Raw genomic sequence first — 27,667 nt, 5'->3', positions numbered from 1 at the left:
GGTTACGTTTCCAGCAGTGACAGCACGTAAAAGCTACAAATGAGCCTCACGTTTGTTCAGCGGAAGGTTTGCAAATGCTGATGTGGGTACACAAGTTGGTTGCGGCTCATAATTGGCGACTTTAGGTTTGGAAATGTAAAAAAAAAAAAAGCATTTCTTCACAACATTGACAATAATGAGTAGAAATCCATCCATCAATTTTCTTATCCTCACAAGGGTCACGGGCGTGCTGGAGCCTATCCCAGCTGTTTTCGGGCAAGAGGCGGGGTACACCCTGGACTGGTGGCCAGCCAATCACAGGGCACATATAGACAAACAACCATTCACACTCACATTCATACCTATGGACAATTTGGAGTCTACCGCAGGGGTCTCAAACTCAATTTACTTGGGGGCCACTGGAGCTCGGGTCTGGGTGAGACTGGGCCACATCAGGTTTTCCAAAAAAAAAAAAAAAAACACATTTATTAAAAACAAATTATTTTTAAAAACTTCGCTTTGGTTCCAATTTTCTACAAGAAAAGCTCTGATAAAACATTCCACTGTTCTCAAATATCTTACTTTTTATTTTTCTACACAAAATAAGATGAAAAATAAATAAACAAATCAAGTATAAAGAAAATCAATCAATCAGTAATAAATAAATAATAATAATAATAAAATGGCAAATAATAAAAACTTAAGAAACCACATATAGTTGGTGAGTAGACAAATTATTTTTTTCAGATTAAAATGAACAAAGCATTATTAGAGCCCTGTAGACATGACAAAACACGACTATAGTCACATTTATACTCTTTTTATTTACAACATATTGCGCAACTGCAGGGTCTCGAGACACATGCTAACTCGCAAACTAGAGAGCTAGCGACCGAAACGGTAGCCTTCAAGTTATTTCCTTTAAACTTAAATAGCCAAAAACTTACCACTTCCACACGGATAGGGAGGATAACTATTAACAGTTATTTAACCTTTAACATGAACATTAATCAAACATAATAATTTTTTCTGGGTACATGATACCATACAGCATTCATATCAAACTTTCATATCAAGGCGGGGGCCTCAAACTAGTGTGGCCCGCGGGCCGCGTGTTTGAGATCCCTACTCTACCGGATTAGCATTCATTTCTAAGTTAAACTGCATTTTATTACTGAAAAAGTGTCAATATTTTTATTGAATATTTGCTACTTGCTCCAAAGTAGAAAAGAGTTATTTGAGAATAATGAGTGGTAGAATCGAATTGAACAAATTTGCATGCAAGGAGACCAATCAATACAACCTGAGACTTAAGGCTTCTAGAGAAAATGTCTGACTATTCCTGCTAAATTGTTAGTCCTTCTGGGCATAAATTAGAGGGAAATTGTTTCCTTGTTTGCTTTCCCAGCTGCAAGACATTTCAATCAACACAATTTCACAATTTTAGGAAGTAATTGACCGTTTCTTGAGCTCATCTCGGTGTTGGACTAGTTGATTTGGTCGCTATGTTAACACCTGACCAAACAATAACTGCATTAAGGTGCATCAATTCCAGCATTGACCATATCTTCTGTACCAAGGAGCAAGAATTATGTTTTTTTTTTTTTATTATTTCTGCGATATAAATGCATGATACATTTCTTCTACGGAAGAAGGTTTTAGTAGTTGATGCAAAAGAAATGTAATTCTGCCTGACACCAGACTGGATGATTGATGAAAGGTAAAAAAAAAAAAAAAAAAAACTTCCACGTAACAAAGCTGACAGTATTCATGAATAACACATGCTAATATTTTTAGTCGGAATCATATCATGCTCGTTTTGTTGTGCCTGTCTGCGACTGAGATGTATATAAAGCAATTATTCTTTTCAGCAGCTTCTTCAGCATGTAAAAAAACAAAACAAAAACTTAGCGGTGAAAGCTGCCAAGCCTTCTTGAAGAATTTTGTTTGTTGGGTTTTTTATTGGATGTCACATGGTGGTGTAAAAGCAGCTTCAGATTTTTCCAGTCTGATAAGAATACAATTCTATGACACAAAAGGGGTATTTGTTCTCTTGTACTGCAAGGAAAATTAGCATTTTACGCCTTAATGTTCTTTACAATATACATGTTAAAACAGGGGCCTCAAACCTGCGGGCCACATCTGGCCCGCGGGCCGCGTGTTTGATGATTCATGACATATGCCAGGGGTTTCCAATTAAAAATGTAAAAAATAAAGCGGATTTCCTGCTTTTACTTCCTGTATAAGCGATACTATACACCAGGGGTCTCAAACACGCGGCCCGCGGGCCGAATGTGGCACGCAGGACACTAGTTTGAGGCCCCCGCCTTGATATGAAAGTTTAATGTTAGTGCGGCCCGCGCAAGTTTGATAATGATGCTGTATGGTATCATGTACCCAGAAAAAATTATTACGTTTGATTCATGTTCATGTTAAAGGTTAAATAACTGTTAATAGTTATCCTCCCTATCCGTGTGGAAGTGGTAAGTTTTTGGCTATTTAAGTTTAAAGGAAATAACTTGAAGGCTAACGGCACGCCCCACTTTGCTGTGATAGGTCACGCTCACGCTCCTGAGGACTTCCGGACAACTGTCAAACCTCACTTTCTATACTTTCCGTGTATAAACTGAAAGAGTGGTAACATAAAGCCATGTTTTTTGAGTGCGTACAATGTTGCCACAACATCAGTCATGAAACTTTTTTTGCGGGACTCTCCGTGTTTAAAAAAGATCCACTGATTTTATTGAAGACACTCCCTTTATGCACACTCTATAGTGCTACACAGACACTGATAAATTGTTACTTATTGCTTGCACAAACAGTCATATATATTTTTTCTCTTGTTGGTCAGGAATTTGCAACTCCAACCACTTCTGCCTGATGTTTACCTCTTCAGGGAAGTTCAAACCTGAACAAATATTTCCTTGGAAGCTATTAGCGTTAGCTCCATGCTCCACCACGGTCAAATGTGAGCAGTGAAACAATTCAGTAGAGCAGGGGGGAGGGCAAGCCTTGACCTTGTACCCGAGAACGCCCATTTAAGGAAGTATAGCCGAGCATGCAGAGCCATCTCATACTTTTTTTCAGGGCTCACATCCAAATATGCAAAACTCATTATCTGAAACTTTGGCATAGTCTTAAAACGGTAATACAACATTCTAACTACATTTATAGGTCAGATAAGTACAAAATGCAAATAGGTCCCATTTAAGCAAATCTTAAGGTTTGTTTTTGCCTAAATTACGCATTTACGATGCCTATATGAAGTAAAATACAAATGTAAAACATTCAAGACGCATTCAAAAATGTGTATTATTTTATACTGGTCCCTCAGGGTCAGTAGATAGACAAACACCACACTTAATGGACGGGGAAAAAAAGGGTTTAAATAATCTCACAACAGGCACAATAACCTCCCTAACTGCTGAAACAGTGGAATATATTTGCACCCGCAACCCCACGCCAAGCTAAAACTTGAAACCCTTAATCCTTACTTATATCTCAGTCTTACTAATATCTTAAATGGCTTACTTTCTATGCTTATCTTTACTATATTGGGTAATTAGTAAAAAAAATAGGTGACTATAGGGGTGCTATTTCATGTCTAGAGAGCTCTAATAATGTTAAAATGCATATTTAGACGAATAGGTTTCACATTTTGCCAATGAATGCAGTTAGGATAAGTATATTTTGTAAGTCACCAGCGTTTGAGCATCTTCTCTTCACTCGTCCTGACAGTCGGAAAGCATTGGCCACAGGCCTGCTGTGTGATGTCATGACAAGATATAATCCTTGTTGGTCATGGTGCTTGGGCTCACTGTTGTTTACCAGTCAGTGTGCTGCAGAACACGCATGCCGAATGTTAATGCCGGGGATTCGTTGACTTTTGAAAGAACCATCAAACACAAATGCATGTAGCTACTCATTAAAGGGGTAATATAAAATATATAAAAAAAACTGCAAAAACTGCGTTCTGCAAAGTGCCGGTTTTATTTTTCTGGGGAAACCAAGCAGTAATACTTCAAATACTTTGAAAATGAAAATTAGATCCTGCTTACTTTCCCAGACACGAAACACATCTCAATTGAGGCAGCAATACATCACACGTTCCCTTCAAGATTTGATGTATAATTGATAATGTATTGGTACAGACATTTCTTTATGCAACATACAACTTACTGCAGTGATTCCCAATCAATGTGCTGCAGCATATTAGTGTCCTGTCACACTTCATCACGTGTGACTCCTTTTTCAGATTTCACTTGATTTGATATGAAAATTATTTATTTACTACAAATCATTTGTACATATATCTATAGTGACAGGCGGAACAATTCCATATTCTTCCACCAAAAGGCAGGAAGTACATAGTTAACCTGCGTATCCACTTGGTGGTATTCATACTACTAATGAGTGATGGAAAAAACATGACAAATACTAACCATTTCATGTATATTTTTCATTACATATTATATTATCATTACAAAAATATGCATATTTAAGCAAATTGTAAGTATTTTATGCCTAAATACTCTATGATGGAGTCAACTTATTTAATGGTAGCAATTCAACTATTTGGGTTAGAAAACAATAAGTATGTTGTGAAAAATATACATTAAACGGTACGTGGTGGTACGTGATTAAAATTAAAATTAAAATTAAAATTAAAATTAAAATTAAAATTAAAATTAAAATTAAAATTAAAATTAAAATTAAAATTAAAATTAAAATTAAAATTAAAATTAAAATTAAAATTAAAATTAAAATAATAAAAATATAAAAATAAAAAACGTAACCTATATTAGGAAAGCAGGAAGTGAACAAATGTAACAGTTTTGGTGTGCATTAGCGCCATCTGTGGAACAGAATCTAAACCCTTCTATACGCCATTCACAAGTCCAAAAGAAAATACATATCTATATAAAACATGTAAAAGTAAAAAAAAACCAAAAAACTTAAATTATATTATGAAAGCAGGAAGTGAACAAATGTAACAGTTACTGATTGTAAAAGTACCAGATGGAGGAGTAGGATTTAATAAGCTTTGCTTCTTCCTACTCCTTTTGGACATGTGGAACTGGGAACTGATTATGTGATGCATTCAATTGTAATCTGATGCATGTTCAAATGAAATAAAACCATTACCATTACCATTACTATTACTAGTACATACATATATCCCCACCACTGTTTCCATCCAACTCAGTTTTAGTGTTATGGATAAGACCAACATCTTAAAGTAAAAAAAAAACAAAATGAGTGAGTGCGCCAACAAGCAGCATCACGGGATATCACGTATCTCTGATTGGCCACAGCACTTTCTGTGGAAGAACCGAAGTATCCATTTTTGAAAAGAATAGGACATGAAAATGGCTACATTTGACTTGTTGTGGTCTCAGTGGTACAACATAAGCAGCTGTGCAGTGTCACCGAACACTTGGATTAGTCTAACCTCCTGCTTGGATTTCATCACATCATAAGACCCTGTAGTAAGAAATTACTGGGGAAAAACAGCCCCCGTGCATGGTTTTAATAGAGCCCTGTTTTGTCTCTGAACACCTGCTTGCAAACAGAAACGGCTCTGTTGCACAGAGGTGCTTTTCACAGTGAATGATCAAGTGTGTGTGTGAGATAGCTCAGGGGCACTTCATGGGTGTCGCATGATCGCGGTCAGACTTGAATGTGCCACCATCATAATCTCTACAGAGCACTCGTGTACAGCACCGTGCAACTAAAAAGCCCATAAACCAGGGGTCTCAAACTCAATTTACCTGGGGGCCACTGGAGCTAGGGTCTGGGCAAGGCTGGGCCGCATCAGGTTTTCCAAAAAAAAACAAAAAAAAACGCATTTATTAAAAACAGAAAAATATACAAACTTTTTCAGTGCTTTGGTTCGAATTTTCTACAATAAAAGCTCTGATAAAACATTCCACTGTTCTCAAATATCTTAATTTTTATTTTTCTGCACAAAATAAGATGAAAAATAAATAAACAGAAAATCAATCGATCAGTAATAAATAAATATAATAATAATAATAATAAAACGGCAAATAATAAAAACTTAAGAAACCACATATAGTTGGTGGGTAGACAAATTATTTTTTTCAGATTAAAATGAACAAAGCATTATTAGAGCCCTGTAGACATGACAAAACACGACTATAGTCACATTTATACTCTTTTTATTTACAACATATTGCGCAACTGCAGGGTCTTGAGACACATGTGAACTCGCAAACTAGAGAGCTAGCGACCTAAACGGTAGCCTTCAAGTTATTTCCTTTAAACTTAAATAGCCAGAAACTTACCACTTCCACACGGATAGGGAGGATAACTATTAACAGTTATTTAACCTTTAACATGAACATTAATCAAACGTAATAATTTTTTCTGGGTACATGATACCATACAGCATCCATATCAAACTTGCGCGGGCCGCACTAACATTAAACTTTCATATCAAGGCGGGGGCCTCAAAGTAGTGTCCTGCGGGCCACATTTGGCCCGCAGGCCGCGTGTTTGAGACACTCACGCACACTTGCAGGGGTATAAGCAGACTCAATCATTCTAAGGTTTTGATGCATATTTTAGCTGCCTATCTCTCCCTCAAACACACACACACACACACACCTGTCGTCCTCCCTCAGGCTCATCTTGTAAAGAACCATCGCTCTCCTCTGCTGTCAGTGGGAACAAATGAGCCAAGGCATGTTTCTTAGAGCTTCTCAGTGCACGTGTACTGGCCAAACTTCCTGTCTGTCTAACTGTCCTCTGCTCTGCTTCACTGTAACTCATACACACACTTGCAGTTACCCACTGGCAGATCACTGACACGCAGTCCTCTGCCTATGTTGCATTGTGTATGAGTGTGTGTGTGTGTAGTTACAGACTTCCTACCCAACCCCCCCACGGTGTCAGTCTGGCAAGTGCCATTTCACAAGGAGCTGAGGAAGCGAGTCAGAATGGAGGCATGGCGGGGGTCTTGATGCGAGTGTGTTTGTTGTCACAGGGTTTATTAATAAAGATGACCTCAGCTGCTCAAAAGGGTGTGCCGTTTTCCTGTCAAAACACACAATCCACTTAAATTCATTATTATTATTATAATTATTATTCATAACTACGTCTTATTCTGTATTATCTTTAATTTGGTTGCAATGACTTGAGGATGTTGCATTCCTGTGCGTGTGGACTAACATGAAATCTGGGATGGAAAATGGATAATCCTTCTGGATATGACTCCTTTTTGTCTCAGGATTATGTGCATCATTATGTTGGGCTAAGTAGGTTGAGTCCACTGTGTGCATGCATGCAGACATCAGACACCTGCTGCATTCGTACCCTGGAAAAATCAGTCCTCACAAGAATATGAGAGATGAATCATTCTGTTTGTGTCAAGTGTCTTTGAATGTCGTCCCTGTGGCGGTTTCGTTTTTTTTTTTTTTTTCTTTTCCTGGAAGCTGAATGGTGTAAAGTTGCTGTTTATTTAGCCGACACCAAAAAATGTGTCATATTTTTTTTAGAAGCCCACTGCTGTCACAATGTCAAGCTCCCATAGTTCCAATAGTCGAAAAGTGCAAATCCATGAACATTCAATAGCCATGTATACATGGAGCCAAATATTCCAATTCCATTTGTGTTATTTGCTCAAATGGAAAGAATGTAACCTTTGTATACACCTCATTCCGAAAGAAAAGTGCCAATCCGAATGAATATATAATGGGATTCCCAGGGGTGGAATATTCCTTTCCCCAATCCGATTGAGGTATCTTGTACCCGCTCAAACGGAAAGTTGTCAGACTTCGTGGTGTTTTTCTTCTTCTGTTGTTTATTGGGGGCGGCACGGTGGGCTAGTGGTTAGTGCGCAGACCACACAGCTCGGAGACCAGGGTTCAATTCCACCCTCGGCCATCTCTGTGTGGAGTTTGCATGTTCCCCGTGGAGTTTGCATGTTCCCCGTGCATGCGTGGGTTTTCTCCGGGTACTCCGGTTTCCTCCCAAAAACATGCTAGGTTAATTGGCCAATCCAAATTGTCCATAGGTATGAATGTGAGTGTGAATGGTTGTTTGTCTATATGTGCCCTGTGATTGGCTGGCGACCAGTCCAGGGTGTACCCCGCCTCTCGCCCAAAGTAAGCTGGGATAGGCAACCCCCGCAACCAAACTCAATTTACCTGGGGGGCACTGGAGCTAGGTTCTGGGTGAAGCCGGGCCGCATCAGGTTTTAAAAAAAAACCCCAAAACACATTTATTAAAAACTGGAAAAAAAATCAATAAAAAAATAACTTCAATGCTTTTGCTTCTTTTTCAGTACTTTGGTTCTGGTTTTCCACACCAAAATATCTGATAAAACATTCCACTGTTCTCAAATATCTTAATTTTTATTTTTCTATACACAAAATAAGATAAAAAAAAAAATCAAATTAATGAACATTAATGAAACTTAATAATAATTTGACCCAATTAGCAAGTTAGCATCGTACTCACTTCCATCTGGGAGCAGCGTCGTAACTTTAACAACATGTTTGATGAGATGCTTTATCTTGACGTGTATTTTCCGTTTTATTCCAAATCATTTCCTGCATTTATTTGTACCCATAAGCGTCATAAGCATTTAGCTTCATTGCTAATCCAAAGCAAAACAGGGCGGGGTAACAGAGTAGGGTAACAGTATGGGCGGGGCAAAATCATGTTAATTGTGTCCGTTGTGTGCACACATTTCAACATTAAACTTTGGTATCAAGGTGGGGGCCTCAAAGTAGCGTCTCGTGGGCCAAATGCGGCCCGCGGGCCGTGAGTTTGAGACCCCTGATGTATACCATTGCTTTTGGAAAGGTCATTCGGAAAGAGAAAAACTCCTCATGTAAACGTGGCTACTAACTCTAACCACATTACTTATGTAAAAAAATGCATAAATGAATCTTAAACCAAAGCTATTATGCCATCACAACCCCCCCCACCAGGTGTGAAAATTGGTGCAACCCACTTGAGACATGAATCATCTTTAAGGCGGGTGTCTTGGAATGTGATAATACTTTTATGTGGGCTTGTTTGCAAGGCAGAAAGCATAGATTTGATACCTGGCCATTCTGTGCAGTTTGGGTAGGGAAACCCAGACTTCCTGTTCCTGTGCATGATATGTATATTCCCTGCAGCATGTCCTATAGTTCTGCTCTCATAGTCGGGAATGCCTAAAACACCCCACCAGAGGGGCGTCCAGGAGGCATCTGGACAAGAAACATGAGCCTGGCTGCTCTCAAAAGTCAAGGAGCGGACGCTCCAATACCTTAATCCAGTCCTTCTCAATTATTTTCTGTCATACCCCCCCCTTAAGGGACCGATGTGTTTGTCTATTCCTTGTAAATATATATAGTGTGGTATTGATGTAATAGAAAAAGTGTATAAAGAAGGAATACTAAGTGTGCAACAGTAGTGACAATGAAATATGATAAGCACCAAGCGTTATCATAGTACCGTATTATACCGCTGATACCCAGCTAATGGGCTGACTACATCTGGAGTGAGTTTGTGAGACTAATTAACTATTAATCATAATTTGCGTTGAATGTGACCTGCCTGAACGTAGTTTTGAATTAGAATCCCCATCGACCGCATGTGTAATCAGGTTGAGTTGAGGTCGACATGGCAGGTAGATAGATGGGATGTCATGTGGTTGGTCAGTCCAGCGTTGGTGCATCCATCCCTGTGGGATGTGGTTTAAGCGAGGGAAGCTTCTATTTTGCCCGTTTGTGCATCCCACCACAGTTCGAGTAGGGATTATTATTGTACTACTATTATTTGGTGTGTGTATACGCACTAATGAATACTAAAAATCCTCCGCCCATTATAGGCTGGATGGATGTTTGCTATTTCAGCTGCAGCTTCTTGTGTTTTTTGTTGGAAACAGGGCGACTATGGTAGAGTGGAGAGTTCATGAAACAGGATACAGTTGCCTGGTCCAAATGATAAGAAATGGAAAAGACTCTTGGGTTTCAATGTCGATCAAATCAGTAGCATAACAGGATGTAGAAATATGACAAACTATTTTCATTCATTTTCTGCCGCTTTTTCTACCGCTGGAGCCTATCCCAGCTGTCTTTTTGGGCGAGAGGCGGGGTACACCCTGGACTGGTTGCCAGCCAATCCCAGGGCACATACTATAGACAAACAACCATTCACACTCACATTGGACTATGGACAATATGGAGTCGCTAATTAACCTAGCATGTTTTTTTTGGAATGTGGGAGGAAACCGGAGTACCCGGAGAAAACCCACGCATGCACGGGGAGAACATGCAAACTCCACACAGAGATGGCCGAGGGTGGAATTGAACCCTGGTCTCCTAGCTGTGAGGTCTGCGCGCTAACCACTAGACCACCGTGCCACCGACAAACTATTTTCATTCATTCATTTTCTACCGCTTTTTCCTCACAAGGGTCGCAGGGGTGCTGGAGCCTATCCCAGCTGTCTTTTTGGGCGAGAGGCGGGGTACACCCTGGACTGGTCGCCAGCCAATCACAGGGCACATATAGACAAACAACCATTCACACTCACATTCATACCTATGGACAATTTGGAGTCGCTAATTAACCTAGCATATTTTTTTTGGAATGTGGGAGGAAACCGGAGAACATGCAAACTCCACACAGAGATGGCCGAGGGTGGAATTGAACCCTGGTCTCCTAGCTGTGAGGTCTGCGCGCTAACCACTAGACCGCCGTGCCACGCCGACAAACTATTTTATTTGGGAAAATATACATTGAAATGTTCAGCACCACCAGGGAAGTCCATGTGCACACTTCCCCAACAGGAAGTTGCCCAGCATGCCTTGCAGGTTAGAGCTGGGATGCAGTTGTGCATTCGGGGAACACAATCCTGTGAATAGCGGGGCACTACTATATAGTGTATACTATTATACTATACTTCTATATACTATAAAGTATATAGTATAATTAAAACATGTATTTAAGAGATCAGGCTGCACAACGGTTGAATGGTTAGCGCGGTTAATTGGCGACTCCAAATTGTCCATAGGTATGAATGAGAGTGTGAATGGTTGTTTGTCTATATTTGCTCTATGATTGGCTGGCGACCAGTCCAGGGTGTACCCCTGCCTCTCGCCCGAAGACAGCTGGGATAGGCTCCAGCACCCCCGCGACCCTCGTGAGGAAAAGCGGTAGAAAATGAATGAATGAATGAATTTATGAGATCAATAATGACAGGATTATATAAATGTTCTTGTTGCTCTGAGATCAGTGTTCTGCGCGGTGGTTTACCGTCACATCTGTCCACTTATTTAGATATGTCAGACCATGTGCGCGCACACACACACACATGACTTGAACACAGATCCCTCTCTAATTCACTCACTCTTCTCATGCAGCTGCGTTCCTGCTAACTCGCCAATCTTTTCCCCATGTGTCAATCTCTGATATAATATAGTGGGTCACATGGCCTTTTTTTCTGAGCTGTTGGGTTTGAAAAGTTTGAAAAAAACATCTTAACAAACTTCAAATTGATGAACTTCAATGACTTAAAAGTAAATGACACTTTAAAACTCAAGTGGGAGCCCAAAAGCAAATATATATCGGACTATTTCCTCTGCTTGAAAGTGCTTTTTTCCCACTGGTAAAAAGCGGGTCAATATATTCTAGTAATGCCACAGGCTTTGATAGCATCTGTGCTGTGGGCTGCACTTACAAAGTTTGGAGCTGGCAAAGAGTGTGTTTTCTTGTGGTGACAGTAATGTAAGGGCATTCGTCAAAATAGCAAGCAGCTCACCAACCATTGAAGCTGCACGACATTTCTGAGTTGAAAATTAGGCTTTTCTTCAGTTTCAAGCGTTTTCACAAGATAAGAGAAAAAAAAAAACACAAGCATTATGATGCCAAAAGTAATGGTAAATTATTGTTGTGCCATAAATCCATGAACATCACGTCATGTTTCAGCAAAATAATGCACGGCCCCATGTTGCAAAGTTCTGTACACAATTCTCGGAAGCTGAAAATGTCCCAGTTCTTCCATGGCCAGTATACTCATCGGATATGTCACCCATTGATCCCATTTGGGATGTGCTTTACCGACGTATACGACAGCGTGTACCACTTCCCACTGATATCCAGCAACTTTGCACAGCCATTGAAAAGAAGTGGACCAACATTCTACAGGCCACAATTGACAATCTGATCAACTTTATGTGTTACACTGCGGACCCCCAATAAAGCAAATAATATGCACATTTCAGGGTGGCCTTTTATTGTGGCCACTCAAAGGCACACCTGTGCAGTAATCAGTGAGGTGGGATGGATTATCATTTAGACACATTTGTGAACAATATTTGAGCGAAATTGTAATATTGTTTATCTGTAATGAATTTTAGATTGGGCGGCACGGTGGAGTAGTGGTTAGCGTGCAGACCTCACAGCTAGGAGACCAGGGTTCAATTCCAAAAACATGCTAGGTTAATTGGCGACTCCAAATTGTCCATAGGTATGAATGTGAGTGTGAATGGTTGTTTGTCTATATGTGCCCTGTGATTGGCTGGCGACCAGTCCAGGCTGTACCCCGCCTCTCGCCCCAAGACAGTTGGGATAGGCTCCAGCACCCCCCGCAACCCTCGTGAGGATAAGCGGTAAAAATGAATGAATGAATGAATTACTTTAAATGACATAATTTCAATATAGGGGCTGCACGGTGGACGAGTGGTTAGCGCGTCAACCTCACAGCTAGGAGACCCGGGTTCAATCCCACCCTCGTTTGCATGTTCTCCCCGTGCATGCGTGGGTTTTCTCCAGGTACTCCGGTTTCCTCCCACATTCCAAAAACATGCTAGGTTAATTAGCGACTCCAAATTGTCCATAAGTATGAATGTGAGTGTGAATGGTTGTTTGTCTATATGTGTCCTGTGATTGGCTGGCGACCAGTCCAGGGTGTACCCCGCCTCTCGCCCCAAGACAGTTGGGATAGGCTCCAGCACCCCCGCAACCCTCGTGAGGATAAGCGGTAGAAAATGAATGAATGAATGAATTACTTTAAATGACATCATTTCAATATAGGGGCTGCACGGTGAATGAGTGGTTAGCGCGTAGACCTCACAGCTAGGAGACCCGGGTTCAATCCCACCCTTGTTTGCATGTTTTCCCCGTGCATGCGTGGGTTTTCTCCGGGTACTCTGGTTTCCTCCCACATTCCAAAAACATGCTAGGTATGAATGTGAGTGTGAATGGTTGTTTGAATGAATCAATATATTCTTACATGAATAACTATAACATTGTATTTCCCCCCCCCAAAAATGTACTTTTATGAGTGGTCTAATAATTATATTCCAACAGCTGATCTTGAAAACCAAGCTGGAGTAATAAGGCAGTCGCCATATGCAAGATCGGAATAAAGAAGACAAATTTGTCACCATCAGCTCTTTATTGGTCATGGCCATGGCACACTGACTAATCGAGTATGGATTGACGACTCTCATGAGAAATTTCAGTAATAGCCTCAGCAAATGGCGACCACCTCTCATTTTTGGCTTGTAAATCACAACCTGCAGTAATGAGCAGCACTTAAAGGGGTCAAAGTTTATGACTAAATCACCGCAGAGGACAAAAACTGTAAAGTCTTTCTGCAGTTCAGTTTTTTTTTTTTTTTTGAATGGGGGACAAGGGGGGGTACTGTCTGATCTAGCTCTGCCCTTGGCCAGATGTCCACCAAATGGGGAGTGTGTAGACTGTGCTTGTGTATCATCCAGCAGATTTTCAACAGGGACTGACAGTCATTTTGTTGGGCTGTTATTGCCACATGCTACCTCCAGTGCTATTACTGATGGCTGCTGCCATTACTAACACACACACACACACACGGACAGTTACGTGCTCCACACGCGCAAACCAGCACCATTTGGCACGTGCTCAACTCTTGGGCCTCTGCATCTGATTAGCATCCCATTACATTGTCTTGTGCCAAGATCAAACAGAACACAGTTATGCTTCTGTCGGAGCTCATTGGAGGAAGTGACGGGGTACATAGTCGTTCCATTTTCACTCATCTCATCAGGGGGGGCTGTCAGCTCCCGACAATCCCAAATTAGGCGCAATGCAATTAAAAAGGCCGGGTTGTCACAATTCAGACTCATATAGAAGCAGCAACACACACATTATATAACTATGAGGCTGTTTTTTTGTTTGTTTTTTTTTTGGAAATGTGCAAATTTGCACACATGCACATCCTCCTACCTGTTAAGACATGCGATTAACTCCGAAAGTGTGGCTTTAAACTGTTAGTCACTGCTGACTCACAAGTGTTTGGCTGCGTTCCCTGTCGTCCCTCGCGGAGCTGCCTGTCAAACACACAGTCAAGCAAAAGGCAGTCGGAGGTGTGTGAATTTGTACGTTTGACAGGGTGTTCTTAAAAATCTTGCACCTTAACTAGACCCCTCTTTTCCTTGCACACGTTGCTCCTCCTGGCTCATTATCGGCCTCCCTTGCAAGTACTTTGGTATGCATTTAGTCGATGAGCGCATGGAGGAATGCGATATTTAAAATGTGCATGAGCGCGTGTGTTGATTCACAGCTTTTCCAGCATTTTTGGCTGCTTGCTGCTTTCTGCTGGATGAAAGCAGTGGAAAACTGAGGTCTGGATGACTTTGGTACTTTACTATTTCGGAAAAAAATCTAACAGAGATGGCCAATGTGCTGCTTGCTATGCACAGTCACACAGACGTGTAATTACTTTCTTAGTTACTTAGCAGGATTTTAGCTGGGACGCAAATCAACACAATTTCCATTCCACTTTGTTAAGTGAGTTGAATAAAGATGAAAAATGAAAAAGCTGTGATATGATATTAAAGTACATGATTTCAGGGGTTCATTGGTACTGAATCATTCAGTTGTATCCTATATCCTCAGAGTCACAGTGGAGCTGGAGCCTATCCCAATGGCAGGAGGGTTTGTGGGGGGGTGGAGCGAGCAGTGTGTCAAAATCTGACTTTTTATGAGCTCTACAGAACTCTGTGTGTATGCTAGTGGCCCCGTCTCCACCCACCGAGACAAAGATGCTGTATGACCGACAAAAGGGCTCACTCTGTTTATACCGTAAGGTGCTGAAACCGATGCACAGACGGCAATGAACATGGTAATGGTAATGGTTTTATTTCATTTGAACATGCATCAGATTACAATTGAATGCATCACATAATCAGTTCCCAGTTCCACATGTCCAAAAGGAGTAGGAAGAAGCAAAGCTTATTAAATCCTACCCCTCCATCTGGTGCTTTTACAATCAGTAACTGTTACATTTGTTCACTTCCTGCTTTCCTAATATAGTAAGTTTTTTAATTTTTAATTTTTAATTTTTAATTTTTTATTTTTTATTTTTTATTTTTTATTTTTTATTTTTTATTTTTTATTTTTTATTTTTTATTTTTTATTTTTATAACGTACTGAAGTACAAGGTGATATGACCATACAATAATACATACAATAATGGGTACCATAGTAACTGTCAATATAGCAGTGGCAGTACATTGGCAGTACAACATGGCAGTACATTAAGGCCTGCAAAGTTATCGAGTTTTCAATTATTGTGTGAATAATTTATTATCGTCCTAGTGCCTCGGAGTCGGTTTTTTTTCAGAACGAGAAATCTTGCCATGTTTTAAACTTGCAGGATCTTATGATACCCCTATTCCTCAGTTGTGAGTATACCGACATATTTTAAAATTAAAACAACATATTGCGCAACTGCAGGGTCTTGAGACACATGCTAACTCGCTTCAAGTTATTTCCTTTAAACTTAAATAGCCAAAAACTTACCACTTCCACATGGATAGGGAGGATAACTATTAACAGTTATTTAACCTTTAACATGAACATTAATCAAACGTAATTTTTTCTGGGTACATGATACCATACAGCATCCATATCAAACTTGCGCGGGCCGCACTAACATTAAACTTTCATATCAAGGCAGGGGCCTCAAACTAGTGTCCTGCGGTCCACATTTGGCCCGCGGGTCGCATGTTTGAGACCCTTGGTTTAGAGTGTCAAAAATAGGCATTTTATGGACGCTATAATATAATTCTGTATCTGAGTTTTGTTTTTATGGACAGTCGCGTCACTTCGAATTAAGTTTCTTATGACATGCTATTCGCACATTTGTCATTTCATCGCATTTCAATCAATGAAAGCTCATTTATTCATTTCATCGATACAGCACAAGCTGAACATCCAGAGGCTTGTTTATTTACTGAAGTATGATGGTGTCAGAGCCTTTGGTTCTTCCTTTGTTCGCCCGCCTCTGTGTAACACAAGCCAGCCCATATGTTACCACCAGGATCTGCAAGGCCGTTGGCGTTTTTTTTTTTTTTTGCGACTGGTGAGCCATTGATGTTGACATGGTTCTGATCCTGGTCTCTGCTCATGAGCACACATACACAGCCACCCTGGGACTCGGTTATAGGATCTGCTATGTGAACCCTGGGATTGGGTTTACGTGAGCCTTAAGGGCCTATATGTGTTGTGGTTTGTGTGACCAAGGCCGGCTTTGGTCAACTTTTAAGTGCAAATATGTGGTATTTTCTTTTACGTTTGAAGCTCCCATAATGTCTTATTGCTAATATTTATCAGATATACTAATCCCCGCTCAAGGTTCTTTGTCTTATATACACAACTTGATGATATCTGCATGTGTAGCAACATTAAAGGATTCAATCATACTGTATATACCAATCTCACATGGGCGCATTTCTGGACTTTACTCAATACCCTCTTTTTGTGTATTCTCTTTTAGGCCGATGTGACCTTGGTGTGAATTGAGTCTCCCTGCTGGACGTGTAACAGAGAAAGCTCACAGAGGCACGGGGGAGGAGAAAAGAACAAGTAAGAAAGAGCAAACAGAAGGGTGAAGAAGAAAAAATATATATATCAGCATCTTTGCTGCTTATTTAAAATCAATCCAAGGAAAAAATGGAAAAAAATAAGAAGGAGTGTGTCTGTGTGTCAGGGAGTTCTCTGGTAAAATGAGCCGAGAATGAAGAGAAATGAGAAAGTTAATATGCAGATGGAAAGGAAATCCATGCTGCAAGGGGGAGGGTGTCGCTTGTCAAAACAGGACGTGGAAATTACAGGCAATTTCAGGTACCCTGTAAAAAAAAAAAAAAAGAAAAACATTGTGACGCCAGACAAAGAGAAAGTAAAGAGCAGTTCATGAGCTGGCAGATAAGAAAGACGTAAACGGAAAGACAACGAGGGAGACGGGGTGAGGGAAGATATTGGATGACAGGGCTGAAAGTATTTTGTTTAGGAAAATAGCGGCGCTTACGTGTGTGTACTTCTGTGCGTGTACGTAAAAAAAGGGAGAGAAAGGCAAAATAGAAATCAAGTAAATGTTTCATTTTTGTGATAATTTCTTCCAATCAAATTGATTTAGGCAAAGCTTGATTGTGCAAACTTTGACTTTATGATGGGTCAAGCTACAAAAACGGTGTAGAAGAAAAAACACTAAAATGAGTGAGGCTCTTGAAAAAGTATAAGACGAGACTAAATGAGACATAAGAAGCAAGCAAAGCAGTGAATATTTGTAATACAGGGAATTTGTCCCTGTAGACAGGAGGTAGAGTGGTTTCCCAACCGGATGGTTGCTGGTTCGATCCATCCCAACCATCCCAACCGGATGGTTGCTGGTTCGATCCATCCCACAACCATCCCAACCGGATGGTTGCTGGTTCGATCCATCCCAACCATCCCGACCGGATGGTTGCTGGTTCGATCCATCCCACAACCATCCCAACCGGATGGTTGCTGGTTCGATCCATCCCAACCGGATGGTTGCTGGTTCGATCCATCCCACAACCATCCCAACCGGATGGTTGCTGGTTCGATCCATCCCAACCGGATGGTTGCTGGTTCGATCCATCCCACAACCATCCCAACCGGATGGTTGCTGGTTCGATCCATCCCAACCGGATGGTTGCTGGTTCGATCCATCCCAACTGGATGGTTGCTGGTTCGATCCATCCCAACCGGATGGTTGCTTGTTCGATCCATCCCAACCGGATGGTTGCTGGTTCGATCCATCCCAACTGGATGGTTGCTGGTTCGATCCATCCCAACCGGATGGTTGCTTGTTCGATCCATCCCAACCGGTTGGTTGCTGGTTCGATCCATCCCACAACCATCCAAACCGGATAGTTGCTGGTTCGATCCACCCCACAGCCATCCCAACCGGGTGGTTGCTGGTTCGATCCATCCCAACCGGATGGTTGCTGGTTCGATCCATCCCACAACCATCCCAACCGGATGGTTGCTGGTTCGATCCATCCCAACCGGATGGTTGCTGGTTCGATCCATCCCAACCGGATGGTTGCTGGTTCGATCCATCCCAACCAGATGGTTGCTGGTTCGATCCATCCCAACCGAATGGTTGCTGGTTCGATCCATCCCAACCGGATGGTTGCTGGTTCGATCCATTCCAACCGGATGGTTGCTGGTTCGATCCATCCTAACCATCCCAACCGGATGGTTGCTGGTTCGATCCATCCCAACCATCCCAACCGGATGGTTGCTGGTTTGATCCTTAATCCTGCTATAATCAGTCGACTTCTTTATACTTTTTAACATCCAGTCTGCATTTTTAATTTTTCATTCATTCATTCATTTTCTACCGCTTCTCCTCACGAGGGTCGCGAGAGGGGGCACTGGTGGCCAGCCAATCACAGGGCACATATAGACAAACAACCATTCACACTCACATTCATACCTATGGACAATTTGGAGTCACCAATTAACCTAGCATGTTTTTGGAATGTGGGAGGAAACCGGAGTACCCGGAGAAAACCCACGCATGCACGGGGGAGAACATGCAAACTCCACACAGAGACAGCCGAGGCTGGAATTGAACCCTGCTCTCTGAGCTGTGAGGAGTGCGTGCTAACCACTCGACCACCGTGCAGCCTTATCTCAAACATGCTTGCTATTTTCCAATTGCCATCAATACAGCAAAAGACCCCTTGTGTTTTGTGTCCATAACATAACCCCACTGCCACCATGGATCATAGACTACACAGGTATGTAGTACATGTTACTGTATTGATGGCATTTTCAATGTACAGAGATACTGTGATGCGAGCCCATTGTTGTCATTTATCCTCAAGCATCACCTCTTGTTGCAAAGCAATAATGCATGGTCCCGTGTTGCAAGCATCTCTACACAATTCCTGGAAGCTGGTAATACTCACTAACAGATTTAGACAGATTTGTGAACAGTATTTGAGAGATTTAAAAGTTTTAAATCTTTAACTTTGCGTTGGCTAGATGTTATTATATTCTTCAGTGCTCCGATTATACCTTTTTAATATTTAAAGGCTCATTTCAGACTAATCCATCCATTTTCTACTCCTATATCCTATACAGCAAAAGCACCGAGGTGTTTGTTGATTCTGTTATTGATTGCTTATAGTGGAGAGGGAGCGGCACTTTTAAACATAAAATAGGCCCAACCCTGAGAGTAGAAGTGTATGTTTATTATTTACGATCGGCACAGACATCAAACCTATGTCCTTGTCAAAGCAGCATACTGGATGTTTGGAGATATGGCTCTGTGTATGGGTGATGCTTGTGATGAATGCCGCTCTTATTTACGATCCCTTGTTGGCTGGATGGGGTAGGATGGAGTTACGGCAGAGTTTAGTAAAGTAAGTAAAAAAAAAAAGTCGTTTTTATCCAGGATGCTTAGGCATAGGATGATTGTCGTTTTGATAAATTTTTTACTGGTATATATTGTTATTTATTTATATATACAAAGAACAAGAAACACATACATGTTGGCGCAAGAAGAGGTGTTGGAGAAGAGCCTCGGGTAATATTTTAGCAACCGTTTGCTGAATGCTAACGTACTTATCTCTTGCCGGCTCTGACAATTGTGGATCTGTCTTTTCTGTCTCTCATATTTTGTATGGATAGTGATTGTCCAGGTCTGCTCTGACAGGATACTATCATAGAACTTGAGTGAACAAAACAGGCTTGGATGGGGGAGAGGAAAGGGGGGAAAGGCATGGCAGGGGATGAGATAGGGAAAGAAATGGAGGGTGAAGGGAATGCAAGAAGGATGGTGGAGGTTATATACATCAGAACAGCATGACACTTGTCAGGAAGGAGCAGATTAAATGTGTGCCGACATAACCCCCCCCACCCACACCCCCCCATCCTTATACAGCTTGTCACAATCCCAACTCCACCACAACTGTGTACAATCATGTCATACAGCAACGTTTACTTTCAATAACCATGTGGTCTTTATTTTCGGAACGTAATTCTTCATTTCCTTTTACCCTTTTACTCTTGCTCATGCAATTTGGGCCGGGTTCCATTGCAACTGAAGCTTTTGGGGGGGGGGGGGGGGGGGCACGCGCACACAAGAAGGAAGATCAAAAAGTCATACGGTCAATCCCAGCACTTCACAATTAAGCAATAAGAATTTTTTTTCAGTTTTGACATTACAAAATCAGGAAAAAGCCGAAAGAAACAAACAAAAATTACTATTTCAAAAGCTTGTAGATTGAAAGTAATTATAGATAAATTACAAAAATCATCAATATGACCCAAAGTTTATGATGGGAGTAAATTCACTCATCTAATGTGCATAGTATGATGCATCTAATTTGCATATTATGACATAACCAGGTTCTGAATTTGGCAGATTCTTCAGCCCATGAAAATGTCTGATCCACTTGTAATACCGTATTTTCTGGACTATAAGTCGCTCCGGAGTATAAGTCGCACAATGCCAAAAAAGCATAATTAGGTAGAAAACAACATACATAAGTCGTACTGGAGTATAAGTTCATTTTTTGCGGGTAATTTATTTTACAAACTACTTGACCAAAACACATTACATTACATCCTCTTGGAAGGCAAGTTCTAACAATAAAAGAATAGAGAACAGGCTGAATGGGTGTAAGATATGCTAACATAATGCTTATTCGGCTACACAAAAAATAAACATGAACACAAAAGGTGTCCAGTGTTTATGTGACATTAATTTTCTTTTTCATTTATAAGTCGCTCTGGAGTATAAGTCACAGGAACAGCCAACCTATGAAAAAAATGCAACGTATAGTCCGGAAAATACGGTACTTTTCCTCATCTCTCAAGCAAACCCAATCATCATCATTGTCACTTACAGCAGTATCTTGAACACCACTGCTGCCACTGTTAGTATTCAGGTGTAATCTATCAATTAGCAAGGCATTTTTTTGACGATACCATCCCAGAGATGGACGAGGGTGAACTCTGAACTTGAACTCTGGTCTCCCAGCTGTGTGGCCTGCGTGCTAAACACTCATCCGCCGTGCAGCTCAGATTAATAATACCATCCTTTTATTTTGGATTTTACTCTGTATTTAACAGGAATGTTAACAACACTACACCACTAACCGATTTTGAGAAACGAAATCGGCCATGTATTTCGATGACTGTCAAAAAGTGGACACATACTCGATTGGCTGCCTGTCAATCACAGCCTTATCAACCATGACACTACCAACAAATTAGACCGGTCTTAGAAATAAAATTTGATGAAATATGGTGCAGCAAGTACCGAGAGAACGCTCACGTTGGCAAAGGGAGAAAAGAAATTCCACACTTTGGGGGTCTGGCATGAAGCAACAGATCATGCCAACGAAAGTGCCCTTAACCGCACACACACTCCATCAAATTTGATGAAGAAGGCGGGTGTCAACTGGCTGCATCAGGCATTCTTCCACCCTTGTCCTTGCCTCTCTATCGATCCCAGTTTATCTTCCCATAAACCTGCACCGCTTTTCCCTCCTACTTCTCTATCCCAGACGCTCTCTCCCTACCTCCATATTGTTATTGATCAACGTGTGTGTTAGAAAGTGTGTGTTACACAGTAGAGCGCAGGTAGTGGTTAATGCGAAGCTGAGTCTGGAGGAGAGATGCTTATGGTTGGCATATCGCCTTTCCCTCCTAATGGGCCCCCAATACGACTCTAATAGACCCGGTTAAAAACACTACCAAAGGATTTCTTCCACCTTTGTTCAAAAACGTCTTCGTACAATGGCGACTTAGGGCAATTCCACGTGTTTAATTCAATCTAGTTGCTTTTAGTAGTTTTTCTTTGCTGAGTGTGCTGAGTTTCTCCCTGAATTGACCTGCGTTGCATTGTTTGCATCTTTCCTACCCGATGTAACCGCAGTCTGCTAATTCTGGACTCGTGGAAAGGCTGACTTTTACAAACTCATGACTTTCATTGTTTTTTTTGAGTGCCTTGCTTTAGGGCAGCTGAAAGACATGTTGCTATTTTCCTTTTCCATTTTATCTAAGCTTCATTCATTCATTCATCTTCGGGCCTCTTCGGGCGAGAGGCGGGGTACACCCTGGACTGGTCGCCAGCCAATCACAGGGCACATATATACAAACAACCATTCACACTCACATTCAATTTGGAGTGGCCAATTAACCTAGCATGTTTTTGGAATGTGGGAGGAAACCGGAGTACCCGGAGAAAACCCACGCATGCACGGGGAGAACATGCAAACTCCACACAGAGATGCCCGAGGGTGGAATTCAACCCTGGTCTCCTAGCTGTGAGGTCTGCGCGCTAACCACTAGACCACCGTGCCGCCCCTGTATGGTATCATGTACCCAGAAAAAAAAAATTATTACGTTTGATTAATGTTCATGTTAAAGGTTAAATAACTGTTAATAGTTATCCTCCCTATCCGTGTGGAAGTGGTAAGTTTTTGGCTTTTTTTAAGTTTAAAGGAAATAACTTGGAGGCTACCGTTTAGGTCGCTAGCTCTCTAGTTTGCGAGTTAGCATGTGTCTCAAGACCCTGCAGTTGCGCAATATGTTGTAAATAAAAAGAGTATAAATGTGACTATAGTCGTATTTTGTCATGTCTACAGGGCTCTAATAATGCTTTGTTCATTTTAATCTGAAAAAAATAATTTGTCTACCCACCAACTATATGTGGTTTCTTAAGTTTTTATTATTTGCCGTTTTATTATAATAATAATAATTATTATTATTATTATTATTATTATTATTATTATTATTATTATTATTATTATTATTATTATTTATTACTGATTGATTGATTTTCTTTATTCTTGATTTGTTTATTTATTTTTCATCTTATTTTGTGTAGAAAAATAAAAAAGTAAGATATTTGAGAACAGTGGAATGTTTTATCAGAGCTTTTCTTGTAGAAAATCGAAACCAAAGCAAAGTAGAATGCTTTATATGTTATGCTATCTTCTTTTCTGACTGCATGCCGATCATTTGTTTTTTCAATTCCAGCTATATATTTTTTGTCAGAATCAGAAATTGTGTGGCAGCATTTCAGTCAATAAAATGGCTTACAGCCTGACCCGCGACCCATTGTTGGACCCAAGCTGGAAAAAAAGGCTACGCTGTTGCGGCGGCTCGGTCTGTGTGATATACTGAAATCAATCTTTGCTCATGCTGCTACAGCTGAGTCTGAGATACATGCACAAAAATGAACGTTGAGAGAGAAACATTCCAAATTCCGATGCATCTAAATGCTAATACGGGAGGCTTTTTGAGAAGTGGCGTTAAATGTGGTGGTAGGGTGCCGGAGCAGGAATGCAGCAGTCGGTGTGGATGCAGAGCATGTTTATTTATATAGTGAAGGGTTAGATATTGTGGTTGTGTACAGTCCAGTATATGGAAAAGCACATACGGAGATCCTACAATACTCTATGGAATCATTGCAAAATAAAACAGCAGATGACTACATAGTATAAAATATACAGTCTTACCTCGGTTTTTATTAGTAATTCATCTGCCAAAAGCTAAAATAGGGGAAAACCGAAGCAATTTTTCCCTTGGGAAATTATGTAAATCCAATTAATTAATTCCAGACACCAACAATTAAGAAAAAATACATTGATAGAGAACAAAAACAATGCAAAACAACTTTATATGAAAGGGCTAAATTAACATTTATCATCACGTTTACCTTGGAGGACGGGATCCACACCAACACCATCGTCTCAACATCATTGTTTCGTGGTTACCATGCGCCACCTTCGTACTTTGCAATAAAATGTTTTCTGAATTCAATAGTGTTTCTCAGCATCTTCATACAATTGTTTGCATTGGCAACTTTGTTTGTACTGTGGCTTATTTAGCAGTCACACACAATAAAAAATGCATGGACAGTGAAGTTTTTTTTTTTTTTTTACACTGATACAGTACATGCCATATTGTACGATAACTGAAACGGTGTACAAAAATGTTGGCTAAAATTGCCATTGAAAAGCGAATCATGTGAAAACTGGGGAGTTTGAAAACCAGTTTGACTGTAATTGCAGCACAGTGGACTGGGGGTCAACACATCTGCCTCATAGTTACAATCTCCGGGTTCAAATGTGTGTATGCATGTTCACACCGTGCTTACAGCTCCAAAACATGCAGGTTAATTGGAGATTCTGAATTGTCTATACAGTGGAACCTTGGTTAGCGTCTGTCCCGGTTTGCATGTTTTTAGGTTTACACTGAAAATCTACACAAAAATATGCATACATTTTATGGTTATTGTACAATATGGCAGATATGGCATATATTTTCTATACCATTAGCCTCTGTCTTTGCCTGGAAGATACTTATCGTTGATGCGCCACCTTCGTACTTTGCAATAAAATTTTTTCTGAATTCAATAGTGTTTCTCACCATCTTCATACAATTGTTTGCATTGGCAACTTTATTTGTACGGTGGCTTATTTAGCAGTCACACGCAATAAAAAATGCATGGACAGTAAAGTTTTAATTTTTTTTGTATTGACACTGATACAGTACCTGGCATATTGTAACTGAAACGGTGTACAAAAATGTTGGCTGAAATTGTCATTGAAAAGTGAATCACATGAAAACTGGGGAGTTTAGTTAGTTACAATCTCCGGGTTCAAATGTGTGTTGAAACATCTCTGGTGGAGTATGCATGTTCACATCAATTAACATGCAGGTTAATTGGAGATTCTGAATTGTCTATACAGTGGAACCTTGGTTAGCGTTTGTCCCGGTTTGCATGTTTTTTAGGTTTACAATGAAAATCTACACTAAAATTTGCATACATTTTATGGTTATTGTACAATATGGCATGTGTCTTGTCCTGTTATGAATACACTGCGTGTGACCATCTATGTTCCTTATATATTTTCTAACATCGTTTGTATGACGATATGCAATTTTAATTAAATTTTTTGCATGTAAAACAATAATTGTAAAACAATTTTTAACATTTTTGGATTTCTGGGATGCATTAATTGGATTTACATTATTTCCTATGAGTAGATTAGATTTGGTTAGGACTGGTTAGGATCTGTTTTGGTTAGAGTTCGTACTTTGCAATAAAATGTTTTCTGAATTCAATAGTGTTTCTCATGATCTTCATACAATTGTTTGCATTGGCAACTTTATTTGTACGATGGCTTATTTAGCAGTCACACAATAAATTTTTGGATTTTTGGGATGGATTAATTGGATTTACATTATTTCCTATGAGTAGATTAGATTTGATTAGGACTGGTTAGGATCTGTTTTGGTTAGAGTTGGATGGTTATTGTACAATATGGCACATATGGCATATATTTTCTATACCATTAGCCTCTGTCTTTGCCTGGATGGTACTTATCGTTGATGCGCCACCTTTGTACTTTGCAATAAAATGTTTTCTGAATTCAATAGTGTTTCTCACCATCGTCATACAATTGTTTGCATTGGCAACTTTATTTGTACGGTGGCTTATTTAGCAGTCACACAATAAATTTTTGGATTTCTGGGATGGATTAATTGGATTTACATTATTTCCTATGAGTAGATTAAATTTGGTTAGGACATCTGTTTTGGTTAGAGTTGGACCTTCTGGAACAAATTAATGACGCTAACTAAGGTTTGTGTAAATATGACTTGTTTGTCTGTATGTGTCCTGTGATTGACTGGTGACCGTATCGTCAGCACCACTTCACCACCACCGTAAATCGTATCAATGGCTGCCTTTCAAAACCGTGAATAGAAACACTTTTTAACTCCAGTAGAAGACCACAAAGTCACTTCAAGTCATCCCGTGCTACACCGCAGTTGGTCCTCACATTCCCTTTCTGTTCTTCTTAATGGGATCCCTTCATCTTCCTTATCTGCCTGCTGTTGAGGTGTGTTTTTGTCCCTTCTGTCCATCTCGGTGTAACCTTTTTGGCCCCACGGCACCTGACTGGGCTCTAAAGGCTCCGGGCTCAGCATGACCTCCTGAGCCCTTTCAACATAAATGCTCAAAGCAAAAACACTAAGGAGATGGTTAAGAACAGGGAGTGTAAAAGAGGTACTGGACAATTAGCCCCCCGAGGAGCATAGTGGGCGGCTTCACCAAGTAAGAACGTACAGTGACTGCTGCCAGAGCGAGGGATATACAATGTGCGTGGTTGTGTTTTCAGATTCACACCCTACAGTTGTTGTTCCAAAGCGAGACGGTGCATTGGGTGCCTACAGGCATCAATACAACTGTTTCTATTATTCAGAGATGATTGCAGCACGAAGGCATACAGCAGAGAATACTTTTTAATCAGTGCTGAAATACAATCGGATATATATTTTTTTTGTGTCTGAAGCTGGCCTGGAGGGGGAATTTATTTGATTTGTTGGTTCCAACATCAGCTACTGAAGAACCGTTTGCAGCATTTTGTCGAGGGACAAGAGCGCCCGGGGGCTCGGTAGCTCGAGTTCATCCAAAAGGTTTTGATGTCCGAGCACTTTGGGAGCTTGTAGTCCATCTGTGGACAGATCATGTGTTGTACCGCTTATCCTCACAAGGGTCGTGGGGGTGCTGGAGCCTATCCCAGCTGTCATCAGGCGAGAGGCGGGGTACACCCTGGACTGGTGGCGAGCCAATCACAGGGCACATACTATACTAGACAAACAACCATTCACACTCACATTCATACCTATGGACAATTTGGAGTTGCCAATTAACCTAGCATGTTTTTGGAATGTGGGAGGAAACCGGAGTACCCGGAGAAAACCCACGTATGCACAGGGAAAACATGCAAACGAGGGTGGAATTGAACCCAGGTCTCCTAGCTGTGAGGTCTACGCGCTAACCACTCGAACGCCGTGCAGCTCCTATATTGAAATTATGTCATTTAAAGTAATTCATTCATTCATTCATTCATTTTCTACAGCTTATCCTCACGAGGGTCGTGGGGGTGCAAACAACCATTCACACTCACATTCATACCTATGGACAATTTGGAGTCGCCAATTAACCTAGCATGTTTTTGGAATGTGGGAGGAAACCGGAGTACCCGGAGAAAACCCATGCATGCACCGGGAAAACATGCAAACGAGGGTGGAATTGAATCCATGTCTCCTAGCTGTGAGATCTACATGCTAACCACTCGACCGCCGTGCAGCCCCTATATAGAAATTATGTCATTTAAATTAATATAATTGAATATTTATGGTATTTTTTACTGCAGGTTTATTAGAATAGGAAGCCTATTTGATGCGTCCGACCAACATAGTCATTGGAACCAAACTGACTCAACAAGTGAACCAATGCCATGCGTTCACTCAGAAGTGGTTATGAAATAAGTCCATTTCGGGACATGAAAGTAACTCATCTTAGCAATCTCATCCAGCTATCCATTTTCTATTATGCATT

At 40.7% G+C, this 27,667-nt stretch overlaps 1 protein-coding gene across 1 annotated transcript in view; it reads left to right on the top strand.

The window, feature by feature from the left end:
• Positions 1 to 27,667, top strand: part of sema4c (sema domain, immunoglobulin domain (Ig), transmembrane domain (TM) and short cytoplasmic domain, (semaphorin) 4C) — a 114,363-nt gene that overhangs the window by 24,636 nt on the left and 62,060 nt on the right. Inside the window, exon 2 of the mRNA XM_058070052.1 lies at positions 16,760 to 16,848. The gene's annotated coding sequence lies outside the window, so the exon portion shown is untranslated. The remainder of the gene's footprint in view (positions 1 to 16,759; positions 16,849 to 27,667) is intronic.

The sequence above is a fragment of the Doryrhamphus excisus genome, chromosome 4 (assembly GCF_030265055.1).
Source record: "Doryrhamphus excisus isolate RoL2022-K1 chromosome 4, RoL_Dexc_1.0, whole genome shotgun sequence".
Taxonomy (NCBI): domain Eukaryota; kingdom Metazoa; phylum Chordata; class Actinopteri; order Syngnathiformes; family Syngnathidae; genus Doryrhamphus; species Doryrhamphus excisus.
The sequence above is the reverse complement of the archived record's forward strand: the minus strand, read 5'-3'. Positions and strand labels throughout refer to the sequence as shown.